Source organism: Otolemur garnettii, unplaced genomic scaffold, assembly GCF_000181295.1.
Source record: "Otolemur garnettii isolate 467f Iridium unplaced genomic scaffold, OtoGar3 scaffold00077, whole genome shotgun sequence".
Lineage (NCBI taxonomy): Eukaryota > Metazoa > Chordata > Mammalia > Primates > Galagidae > Otolemur > Otolemur garnettii.
The window spans coordinates 4,231,270-4,239,195 of record NW_003852472.1 but is presented as its reverse complement, the minus strand read 5'-3'; the positions used below and the strand labels follow the sequence as shown (position 1 = coordinate 4,239,195).

At 43.4% G+C, this 7,926-nt stretch overlaps 1 pseudogene; it reads right to left on the bottom strand.

The window, feature by feature from the left end:
- Positions 1-338: 338 nt before the first annotated feature.
- LOC100940415 lies at positions 339-1,077 on the bottom strand (annotated as a pseudogene).
- Positions 1,078-7,926: the final 6,849 nt, after the last annotated feature.

Below are 7,926 nucleotides of genomic sequence, written 5' to 3'. Positions count from 1 at the left end.
CAAGGAGTGGGGTGCTGGCCCCATGTGCTGGAGGTGGCAGGTTCAAACCCAGCCCCAGACAAAAACTGCAAAAAAAAAAAAAAACCCACAATGAGATACCACTCACTAAGCTGCCCATAATTAAAAATATATATGGAAAATAGTAAGTGTTGGCAGGGATGTAAAGAAATGGGAACCTTTGTACATTGTTGGTGTGGATGTAAAATTGTATGATCATTATGGAAAATAATTTGGCAGTTCCTCATGAACTATCCATCAGCTCCTAGATATATACCCAAAAGAAGTGATAACAGAGACTTAAACAGACACCTCTATGCCTGTCTTCATGGCAAGATTATTTATAAAAGGATACAGATTGGGTCTGTCATGAACTTGTTGGTCATCTCCAGGAGCTCACGGGGCAGCGCGGCACTGATTAGAACCACTTGGGTGGCTGGAGGCAAGTACCTGTACACGTGGTAAATCTGTGCTTTGAAACCTTTATTCAACATTTCATCAGCTTCATCCAAAACCTATATCATGATGGCTCACATCCATAAACTTCTTTGTCTAATCATCTCAAAGACACGCCCTGGTGTGCCTGCTGCAACAACATGCTGTCCATAATCCAGTTTCCTGATGTCCTCGCCCACATGGGTGTCCCTGATGCAAGCATAGCACTGGACGGTCATGTAGTCACCAAGAGCAAGCAGGCTCTTCTGGATCTGTACAGCCAACTCTCTCGTTGGAGCCAAGATCAAAGCCTGGGTTTCACCAACCTGGATATCCAAGCACTGGAGGCCTGAGAGGGTGAAAGTGGCTGTTTTGCCTGTGCTGTTGCACAGGCTAAGAGTGTGCAATAACGTCTCTCCCTTTAATATCTGCTTCATAGCTCGCTGTTGGACTGCTGAGGGCTTTTCAAAACCATAGGTGTAGATACCCCGCAGCAGGTCCTCCCGCAGGCCCACCGTGTCCAACGTGGGGGTCACGTCCACCTCCTCTCTGGTCTCGAATTCCACTTTGGTCATGTATGTCTTCCTCTTTGAGCAGCCGCTTCTGCTGGGAGGCCGCGGTTGCCATCATAGCCGTAGGTGCCATAGGTGCCGTAGGTGATTTGATCCATGGACAGCAGAGTGTGCGCTGCTACGGAAAGCAGAAGCAGTCCCGTGCCACTGCTGCGGGAAGCAGAAAGCGTCACCTCCCTTGAGAGGAATGATGCTGCCACCGCTCCCTTGAGAGGACTGATGCTGCCACTGCCTGCAGCTCCCTTTATAAAGCTGTAAGGGGGTCAAGCCTCTGGTGAGACCTTGAGGGAGTTGGGTCTCAGGAGACCTCGCGGGAGCTCCCTGTCTCGCGAGAGCAGCGACACCACCCCTTTCACTGAGGCAAAGGCCCTTCCCCTTTCACGTGACAAGGATTCCAGGATGCTTATTCTGTTTTGTAGAAAGTAGGCAGTTAGGGTCCGTTGTGTGTTGAGGACGTGCCTTAGTGATGAACTCTGTATATTAAAATAATTGCCCTGTGTAGATGTGTCGTGCTTCTCATTGTATCTAATGAAAAAGCAAGAATTGACAACCCAGCTCGGCTAACTGTACACAAGTTCCCTGCTTTAACTCAATTACTGTTCCAGGTAAAAGGTGCAGGCATACATCTTGTCTTACCTCTTTTACTGATGAAAAAATTAAGGTCCTGCCTGGGAAACTCAGGTGTCCTACAGCAAGGGCAAAAAACAGGCCCAGCTCTGAGCTCCCTCGGCAGCGGCTTGATAGAGCCTGGGCTCTTCTTCCCTGGCCCTTCCCTCAAGAAAAGAGGCATCCCGGTCTGGAAGGTGTTCAGACACTTCCAGCTCTCAGTGTACGTGCTATCAACAGGTCCACACTTCCTATGCTGTTTCTATGTTGGGGAGGAGGTCTCCCTCACCCATAATAGGTGTTCAATAAATAGTTGCTGCCTTGCTCACTGTGTGGATGTCCAGGGCAACGGGGAAGGACATGGGACATAATCTCAGCTGGTCGGGAGCATCATGAGCTCTGGGCAGCTGCTGCAGGGTGGCAGGCAGCACAGGAACAGCCCAGCAGTTGCCCTTTGGGACATTTAATGACAGGAAGAAAAGGAATGAAGGAAGAAGGAAGGGAGGGAAGAAGGAAGAGAAACTGAAAAAGACACAAGATCAAGGAAAACTAAAGCTAAAGCCATCCAGCTCAGGAAACTGGCCAGTGGAAGTTTCAGGATAACAGCTATGCAACAGATTCAAAGAATAAGCACTGTACATTAAACTTTCAGAAGGGATAAGTCTAGGGGGTAAATAATTTAAAGAAGATTTCCCCTGTAGCAGCATTTGGGGAGAAAATAACCATATGTAGGAAACGGACAGGGCTGATGGTAAAATTCAAAGATATGTACATAGAAAACAATGCAAGCGGAAGATAAAGTATTTCCTCCCCCACACTTCCAAGAGAGGAAATGTAATCATCATAAAAGTATAGCCCACTAGTGAACAATATTTAGACAACCATAATCATATAAATTTTTATGATTTTTTTTCTAAACACATAGCTGTGTTGGTAGTATAATGGAGGAAAGGTTTGTGTGGGGGGAGGAAGCATGAAAAAGAGCTAATTCATCATTTCTCACACACAAGACAATAAAATATTTAAACAGATAAATCAACAAGCAGAAGTAAAAAACCAGGTATTTGGCGAATGCAGCCTCTGCTCCTGATAGCAGCGCACACACAGCCTCTGCCTAAGAGTGAGGATATAAGCATGAGATCATTTCATCTTCTCCTCTAATCTCTACCTTTAACTGTGCTAGACTGAACTTCATTTCCCCTTTGCTTAATAATTTCTGGGCCAGATCCCATAGCTTTCTGGCCACTTTAAGAAAAGTGTGAAATGTCCAATCCACCTCCCTTCAATTATAAACCTTCACTCTTAGATCCCATGAACACTTTCTTCCTCTCCCATCTCCAGCTGTGCCTCAGCCAAGGAACTCTGAGCAAGGAGGAGACTCAGGGGTAAATTCTCCTGTCTCCATTTTGGCCAGGAGGTGGAGATCATAGTAAAAGGATGGGCATCTCAATGTTCTCCCGATGCTACTATCCTAACTATCCTAACTATCCTCCTAACTAACACTGGCTGGCCTTAGATACCATGCAGCTAGAACCTCAGTGCTGGTTGCTTACAGGGCATTTGTAGGATATTTTTAAAGGGTCCTCTGGAGCCTCCCAACACAAGGTTTACCTCTTTTGACTTCACCCAACCAGACACCCTGCCTCTGCTTGCCATTGCTCCCCCCAGATGTATCAAGGAGATGGCTTTGGCATGGCTAACTTTCCTGGTGCCTCTGGTAAACAAGAAATCCTACACCCTCCTCCCATCTCACTCTTTCTCCTCTGACCAAACAGGCATCTACACAGACCTCCATCTGCTGAGCGAGAGGCCAGGCTCCCCTTTGTACGTGTACCACTAATCTCTTCTTGAAAGCCTCTTCCCCATTTTTTGGTTCGGTGCAGCAATGGAGACAGTACAAGTAAAAGTGAAGGATGGAAACACCCATTTATCCCCCAGGGGGAGAAATCACTATCTTTCCAGACTTTTTGGTGATCTGCTCATATAGGCTAGAAAAGAGAGGGTGGATCTGGGCAACAGAGCCACTGAGAGGCAATATCACCTAAACGTCCAGAGTGGGACTACCCAAAGTATTAATAGAAACCTGTTTCTGCCCTGGGGAAGAGTTACTTAACCTCTCTAATCCATAGTGACCTCATCTGTAAAGTAAAGGGACTTCCTACAGTCACTCCAGTAGTTAAATGAATAAATAAATCTACAGCATTTAGAATAGGACCCGGACATAGTAAGCGCTGTATATGCATTACCTATTCTTACTATTTCTGCCACAGGTTAGAAAGATCTTAGGAGATGAGTCTTGTCATCTTGTCAGTTCTTTTTAGACGGCTGGAGTTCATGCACCTATTATTTTCAGTTTTGAGGCTACAGCTACAATTCTGAAACCAAATCAAAAATCTATTTAATGTCCTGTTACACATATTATTTAGAAGTATGCAGATAAGTAATAGAGGAAATAACCATAAGAGTAGGTAATGATTGTCTCTAGAGAGTAAGACCTGGGAGTTTCAGCCCCAGGGTGGACTGCTGTCTCATTACATGCCCCTTAGTATCCACTATTTGATTTCTAAAAACTAGACACATGTATTACATAGATAAAATTAATTTTTAAGGAAGAAAAAACTTTGAGACTATAAAACACAATTCTGTATGTTAATTAGCACTCATTGCTTTGGTCATAGCTAAAAGTGTCATGACAAACCCAGAAAAATGATAGATAATACCCAAAGTTAGCACCCAACTGGGATTAGAAAACTTGTATGTAGACAGTGCAAAAACCATTAATTAATTCTTCAATTCTCCTTTTCTTCCTTTCCTTCCTTTCTTCTTTCCTAACCAAGGGAAAACATGCTCCATTTTTTTTATTAAGCAAAGCATTATCAGACTAAATTTTCAGTAAATCAGTACACTATTTCCTGGTGGATATTCATATTTAGGATTTAGAATTATTTTACAGTGGTGCTGATTTATTCAAGCTGTTCACTGCTTCTTGAGTTACCTACCATCTTCCTGGTGGCAATTTTCAAACCCAGTGTGGAGGACACAGAAGAAGCTAATATGGTGTTCTTGTCTTCAAACCTATGCATGTTGTGTAGAAAAGCAATACAGCAGAATGTGGACCATGTTGCCAGGGCAGCTAGAGCAGGAAGGAAGGAGAAGCATTCACCACACTCACACATGGTATCACCTTCCCCTGTGACCACAAGCCCTACCATCTTAGGTCTCACCCATTCACACAGATTCATTCCTCCCTTGGGTCAAATACTTTCAGCACATTGCAGATTATCTCTGTAGTTTGTTTTGTTTCTCAACCCTCCTTCCAATACTCCATTTCCCAAGCTGTCTGTGGGTCTTAGAACCCCAGTGGCTCAGTTCAAAAGAACTGGCTTCTTTTCCCAAAAGATTCCTCAGTTTTGTTGCCCAGATTCACACCCCACTTATCTCAATCTCTTGGCTTCCTAACTGTGCATGTGAGGAAGGAGAGGTCTCAACACACAGACAATACATTCACTGTCAAAAGAGTGGGTGCAGCTGTGGATGACATTACTATTATAGTTTTCACAGCCTTACAAGGTACACTTTACCTATGCAAAAATTCACCTCCTTTACATATACACTTGGATAAATTTTGATAACTGTATTTAGTTGTATAACAACCACCACAATCAAATAGAAAAATTTTCTTGCCCTAAAAACTTTCATTGGGCCCCTTATAGCCATCGCTTTTGAAATAAGAATAGATTTATTTACACTGACATGGTCAGAAAAGATTTCCCAGGAGGGACTGGACAAAAGCTGGGCTAGGAACGAGAGTAGAATTTTTATGGGCAGAGGAGGAGAGAAGGATCCATTTGGCAAAAGAGCAGATATGAAGAGCAATGATCACACCAGTTGGGGAGAAAGGGAGAATTGGTCGTGTCAGTGTCAAGAGGTAAGACTAGAAATCAGATTCATGTCACACTATAGAGGGACCTTAATGCTAGGCTGAATAGTTTGAAATTGTACATAGTTGAACACATGCAATTGAGACCTGTTGTACTGAACCTGAAGCTATCAAGTAAAAGGATCTAAATGATATATATTTACTAAAAGTCTGGATTGCTTTCAGTTAGCTATAATGGTAACCTCCACCTGGGAAAAGGGCAAGATCGATGTGAACGAGTCGGACTTCAAGGAGGGGCAGCGTTCTGGACACTGGAGCAGTATCTTTTACTTTTTCTAAAGTTTCCAAAGGTTTTATCTTCCTAAATGCTACTCTGAACTTCCCAACCTTGATGACTCCAAACCTTAAGCCTCCTACTCACATGGGAGAGCAGACAAAATCCTGCTTCTTTCTCTCCCTTCTATTCAGGAAGAAACTTCCTCCCCTCCCCCCCCAAAAGATTGCTGTCTCCCAGCTATATAATGCCATGCTCTAAGTCTCCTAGCCCATATGAGCATTGGGGTTTTGTCAGGATAGATAGTTCAAGAAGCCAGCTGATCCTCTTTGCATCCACCTGTAGTGCATCCTTTTTGAAATCATAGGACAACAAGAGAAAAAAATAAATGATCAGAGTTGCTGCCCTTGGAGTGAAGAAGAGGCCCTGGAAGGCTTCTAAAGATCCAAGATGTCGGGTAAACCTGAAATGCACTCTTCTGAAGTCATATTAAACACCTCTGATAGAACAAGATTCTGTACTTTATCTCTTCACCCTTGTTTAAAAGAGGCCATTGGTAAAAGAATACAAAAGAGGCATTTTGTTAGCACAATAACCTTTACAAATTATGCTGTAAGAGTTGGGCAGTATTAACACGAACTATGTTTGTGGAGCTTATAACCACTTCTGAAAGGCTCAGGCTTTCTTCTGGGCAGGTCAGAGGATGAATTTTGGGCCCTCAGAGTAGGCCAGGAGTCATGATTATAATCCTGGACCTCTGGTACCTGGTGAGTTGGTCCAGAACCAGGAGGAAGGGCAACAAGGAGGAAAGACCAAGGGAGACAGGGGGAGAAGTGAGGAAGACAAGAGATGAGAGAGACTCTGAGATACCCAATTAGTTTAACTGAACAATTCTCTGTTACCTATCTGTGCTGGGTAATGTTCTCAAGACATACAGGTTGATCAGAGAGCAAGGCAGATAAAATCATTGCCCTCACAGAGCTTGTAGTCTCCACATCTAAGCTGATGGCTTGTAAGAGAGCTTAATAGGAAAAGTAAATGAGCATAATTCACCATAATCTGGACTCCATGTTTTTATCATTGTGTGATAGCAAGGCTATTATTATACCCTTCCAGATACATGTGGGATAGATTGAGCTGGTTCAAACCTATGAAGATACACCAAAGACCAAGACCAGTGATGGCATCATAAACAAACAATAAAAGAGGACCATACCCCACAGCCTAAAATTTCCCATTGCAACTTTTTTTTTTTTGAGACAGGGTTTTTTTGCCTGGGCTAGAGTACAGTGATGTCACCATACATCACTACAGCCTGGTCTCAGGTGATCCTCCAGCTTCAGCCTGCTGAGTACCTGGGCTACAGGTGCATACCTCCATGCCTGCATTTTTTTTCTATTTTTTATAGAGATGGGGGTCTCACTATGTTGCCTAAGCTGGTTTCAAATTCCTGGGCTCAAAATATCCTCCCATCTCAGCTTCCCAAAGTACTAGTATTATAAGTATGAGCCACCACACTGGACCCGCAAACTTCTTTTTGAATTGTGTTAATATGGTAGTAATCAGCAAGGTGCTTTGTGTTTTTTTCTCAACATTATCCCAAATATGTTTGTTTGCTCTCTCTTTCTCTCCCACTAGTCAGGGTTCTCTAAGAAAACACAGCCTAATAGTATATAAAGATATTTATAAGAGATTTATTATAGGAATTGGCTCATGTGATTACGAGGGGTGAGAGATCGCTGCCGTCTGCAAGCCAGAGAAGTAGTGAAGCCAGCAGTTGATTTGATCTGAGTCTGATGGACTGAGAACTAGCAGTTCACATGTCTGAGATCAGAAGATGGACATCTCAGCTAAGAAGAATGAGCAAATCCACCTTTCCTCTGCTTTTTTCTTCCATTCAAGTCCTCAGCAGATTGGACAGTGCTCCAGTGGTAAAGGCAGATCCTCTTTACTCAGTCTACTGATTCAAGTGCTAATCACTTCCAGAAACCCCTTAAAAACACATGTAGAAATAATGTTTTACTAGTTATCCTAACCCAGTCAACCCAGTCAAATTGACATAAAATCAACCATCACAACAGCACATTATGGCTACCTTCAGACACATCTACTAGGACCATAGGAAAACCCACATCTGGAAGTACAGAGCATTTCCACTGTCA